General features: G+C 42.9%; 1 pseudogene; it reads right to left on the bottom strand.

The window, feature by feature from the left end:
- Positions 1-1,437: 1,437 nt before the first annotated feature.
- Positions 1,438-3,599, bottom strand: LOC109371541 (set1/Ash2 histone methyltransferase complex subunit ASH2 pseudogene; annotated as a pseudogene).
- Positions 3,600-4,946: the final 1,347 nt, after the last annotated feature.

The raw sequence follows: 4,946 nt of genomic DNA, 5'->3' as shown, positions 1-4,946 counted from the left end.
ACTTGATCCCCTCTTCTGGACCTTCTGATGCCTGGGTTGATATACATATGCTCTAGAACTAGCCAAAATGAGGCTAGACATAGGTCACATTACCCCAACTAGACCAACGAGACTCAATTTGGGGACATTTGTTGGGGTCACAGGAAACAAGCTTCCTTTCTTCCCTCCCTCCCAATGTCCCATGCTCCTTTCCTGTCATCCTCCCTCCCTGCTTATTTGCTTGATTTGAAGCTGGGAGGATATAAGTCTCTGTAGAGCTTAGAAGTTCCACAGTCTAGAAAATGCCTTTCAGTGTCTTTTTGTGAAGCCAATACAGAAAAAAATATGAATAAAGAAATGGAGGAAAACTTAACCCTAATATCATCACCTCAAACCCTGGACATGGCCATGGCCAAAATGAAAGCTACCTCTGTACTACTCAGATAATTAAGTCAATAAATTTCTCTTGGTGTTTTCTCTCTCTCTCTCTTTCTCTCTCTCTCTCTCTCTGTCTCTCTCTTTCTCTCTCCCTCTCTCCCTCTTTCTCTCTTCTTACACAGTTTGATATGTGTTTCTGTCACTTGTTACTAAGAGTTCTAATTTAGGAAAATGGCAATCAATCTTTCTTCTCATTGATTTGCATCTTTTTGTCTGAAAAATTATAGATTATTAGGGACAGTACCCATTTAGCCCCATAAATCCTTAGCTGTGCAGTCCACAAGATTCAGGTCTGCCCATTTTCTTGATGTTTAATGAACAATCAAAATATGTTTTGGGGAAAACATAGCCTAGAATGATTTAAAATTTTATTTATTTATTTATTTATTTATTTATTTTCACTTGAACACAAGTTTTATTTGAGAAGAGTTTCTAATTGTTATTGCAAGTAAATTATAGTTCTAGAGGTCTAGTAGTTTCAGAAATTCCAGTGTTCAAAAAGATATCTCAAAATTAATAAAATAATCCTACACCACAAGGAAAGAGCTCTTAGATTGGTTTGGAATGTAAAGCCATTGATTCCAGCTGTTCTTAGAAACAGGCCCACTGCTTCCTTGGAAATCAGGTGGAATGGAGTCAATGCCCACAGGGGGAAAAATGTCTTTGTCTTTAAATAAATTAGCTACTTGGACAACAATTATCCACTCCTTAGAAAACACAGTAAGATAACAAGTCCCAGTGGTGGGGTACATGGTACAGCACCAGTTTCATAGGGAGCTTATGGGATCCTAGCGTCAGCAATTGTTGGCTTCTGGGACACAAAATAAAAGCAGTCACCAGAGGCAGGGAGAGTGCTGAAAGGAGGAGAATCTCTCGTAGTCCACCCAGCCTTTTCACTTGCTAACAGCAGAGGCTGTGATCTGCAGTATCTTTGGTATAACATTTGCAACAGTTAAAAAACAAAAACAAAATCCTCAATATTATTCCCCAGAAAGTCCATGCCTGCAAAGAGAAACCTGGTCAGGATTCCCACAGCTGACTGTGCCTCCCATCCACTTCTGTTTCCACAGGACATTAAGACATCAGCCAGAGTATGATATATGACAGCGCCCCAGCCCATGTCACTTATAGGGCGGTAAGTGAGATCTTTTGGAGGACAACTGAAACACGGTCCAAAGTTAATGGAGACCGTGCTGCTCTTGTACAGTGAGATGGCCGGAAAGTAAACCCCCTCAAAAATATCTTTGTAAGCCACACCTTGATTGACACCATTTTTATAAAATGTTATTTCACTATGGGGAGTCTGCTTTAGGCTCTTCTCTGCTTTATCCACAAATTCTTTTTTTTTTTTTTAAAGATTTTTATTGGGGAATTGGGGGGATGGGAACAGCGTTGGGGAATTGGGGGAAGGGGAACAGACAAGTTGCTGTCCTTTCGTTCTTTTGTTTAGTTGTGGAGGACGTTGCTTCACTGGCCCAAGTTGGCACCATCATTGCACTCTTCCCAGGTGAGGCAATCAGTCGCCAGCTTTCTGGACGGCCGCTCACTGCGGCTGCTGGCCGCTCACGTGGGCTGCTGGCTACATACGGTAGCCCATGGCAACCCACTGCCACAGGGGCTGCAGCCTACGCCATCACCAGCGACTCACAGCAGCCCAGCTCCAGGTTGAGCTGTTGTTCAGCATCTTAGCTGTGGAGGGCAGTGTCACTGGCCCTCATATGTGGCATCCAAACTGGAGCCCTCTGGCATCCCAAGCCAGTTCTTAACCATCGCGCCACTCGGCCGGCCCCACAAATTCTTTTTCTTTAAAATACAAGTAATCTTGAACTTTATCAAAGCCTTATCTTTATAAGTATCAGGCAATGAGTTGGCTGTCTCTGTGTCTTCAGGAAGATGGATATAGAATTCTAGGACGTCTCCCTCTCTATAGCCAGAATAGCGTTTGTCAGTGGACTGGTAGAACTTGGTTCCCTTTTGCTCTGCCAAGAATAGCTAAACTTATACACTTATAGGGGAGCTTGAAGGTTACCTAACGGCTGAGACCAACCCAGTCTAGTAGCAGTGTCTGGTGGCATCTCATCTACCGTGATTTCAAAGTACCAGGTATCTTTTCGGACCCCATGAGAAGCCAGTACCATAGAGTAGCACTTTTCTCCAACTACAGTCAGATGGTCCTCAGAGGTCTTTAACTGGGAGTTCAATCAGGTAGGGCTAACAAAGCCATTCATACAAGCAGGCTCTGTAGAGGTTGCCAGGAATAGGTGTTCCTGCCCAGCAGTCAAGTTCGGGCTTCTCAGGGTCAAGGGCGTGGGGATCGGGCTCAGCTAGAGTATGCTGATGACCATCTTTGTTAAACGGTGTTCCAGTGGGTAGCCATGAGGGGGAAGGCGCTGAGCAGAAAACAAAGGGTCACTCTGGGCCTTCTTCGTAGTCCCTTGGACCCTTCATCCTGCTGTTTCCACTTAGCTCCCCTTCCTTTCCCACTGCTTCCTGTTGCAACTCCCCCACTTAGATTCCCACTGGTAGACACAGCACTACTTTGTTTTTCGTTGTCATAAGCAGGAACAATGTTACTAAGATCCTGATCCAAAAGTCCAAATTTTGGAACATCTTCTTCTGGATTCTTACTCCCAGGATCAGGGTGTTCCTTTATCAAAAATACATCTCTTTCTTTACTCATCATTTAAACAATGTTATTTGGTCAATTCATTTTCCCAGGTCTCTGTATGGTCATCAGGCACTGCCAGTATTTACCTATAAATGGTGTAATCTTCTTATCTTTGGAGAACATGGTTTTCGGATGGTCAGCCTGTCTTTGAGCCTGCCACGTTAGGTTGGTCAAAGCACTAAGGCACATTTCCTTCAAGTTTGCTTGCTTCCAGAGGAAATAGGTATTCCCACTATGACGGCACACATTGCAGTGAAAACTGTAGTTGGTCATGAAAGGTAGGCAAGATGAGGTATCATACCAAAGGCGTCTGCTGTGAACCATTTTGTACATGTCCCACACCACAGCTCTACTTCTCTCACTGTTGGGCATTCTTTTCATCAACGGAGCCTGCTTGAGTACCCATCACTTCTGAAGTATCTCCAGCACCTTCTAGTGTATCTTTTCCATTAGAGGATTCTATCTCCAAAGCACGACTTACATCAACAGAGTTTGCATCCAGACAAATCGACATGGGATGGAATTGGTCCTGGGGGGAGTTCACAGGGGTGCAGCTCTCCCACTCTGTTTCAGGGGGACTGCCACTTCTTCCAGTCTGGCAATGCAATGTGGTTTCTTCTTTGTGATACTTAAGGGGTTCCCGCTAGAAGACTGAGCTACCAGCCCCCTGCCAGGGTGCAAGGGCAGAAGACAGGACAAGAAACTTGGCTTTCACAGACTGTGAAAGGTGAGGACAGGGCTAAAATTTTATTTCTTAATGTGAAGTAAATTCTATTATGAAATCCCGAGACCAGAAACAGTTAAATGCTTGCAAAGTTAATGGCATTTTCAATTGCTATAGTAAAAGGCAATCTTTTATTTTAAAGATCACAGCTATTTAAAATGATCCAATCAACATGATACACTGATTTCATAATAATTCTCTAGTTTCTTCCTCATAATCTTTTTAATCCTGCTAGCTTCCCTTGAAAACACACTTTTGGTTTTAGTGCGATTCCATGAGTATGTAGTTTTATATGGTTTGCTGAATTTTTAGAACTGAAAAAGGCAAGAATGATTTCTAAGATAAATGTCTCTGGAGGGCTACATCCGAAGTCCCTAAGGAAGAAAAGAGTTTCCCAATGGTTTCTCTTTTTTCTTTTTCCTTATTCCTTCATTCAACAACAACAGAATTTTTGAGGAACTACAGACTTGGTACATGTAGTACAGTGGCAGAGAGCAGTGAGAAAGTCAATTATTAGAGTCCTTTTTGTTTTCTTTACTCTAAAACTCTCAGTGATATTTTTAGTGCTTGCATTGGAAAATGCCTAGCCTCTCCCTCTTGGCCTCCCCACCACACCCAAATTATAGACTGAATTCTGGGTAAGCAGTTTAAACTTGAAACTGGTTTGTAAGGCAAGTATGTTGATTTGTCGAGTTTTGGTAACATATAGACATATATATCTAATATTGCCCTGATGGGTAGGCCAAGGTTTAAAAATAAAACATGAAAACACTTGCATACTTTAAGGGAAAGTAAATGTGTAACCAACCCATGGTAAGTAGATGCTAAAAGAGGTGGTAAAGAAACCAACACTTGTTATGCACTAATGTGCTAAATACTATTATAATAATTTTTCTCAATTCTCAGAACACTCTGCGAGGTTGACACTCCTATCCCTGGGGACCCATTTCACTCTTTCTCCCCGCAGGCAGACCCCATCCTCCAAAGTGGTTGTAAGGGCTGGGAGAGCACTTTGGGGAGGCCTGTATGTTCCAATCCTCTCACAACCAGGCATGAGGGAGCCCTAGTCTAGGGCTCCCGATTTCTGGGGTTTCCTTCCAAGCAGCAGTCTGATTAGACTACGTGGCAAAGTATGGA

The sequence above is a fragment of the Hipposideros armiger genome, unplaced genomic scaffold (genome assembly GCF_001890085.2).
Source record: "Hipposideros armiger isolate ML-2016 unplaced genomic scaffold, ASM189008v1 scaffold_579, whole genome shotgun sequence".
Taxonomy (NCBI): Eukaryota; Metazoa; Chordata; class Mammalia; order Chiroptera; family Hipposideridae; genus Hipposideros; species Hipposideros armiger.
The sequence above is the reverse complement of the archived record's forward strand: the minus strand, read 5'-3'. Positions and strand labels throughout refer to the sequence as shown.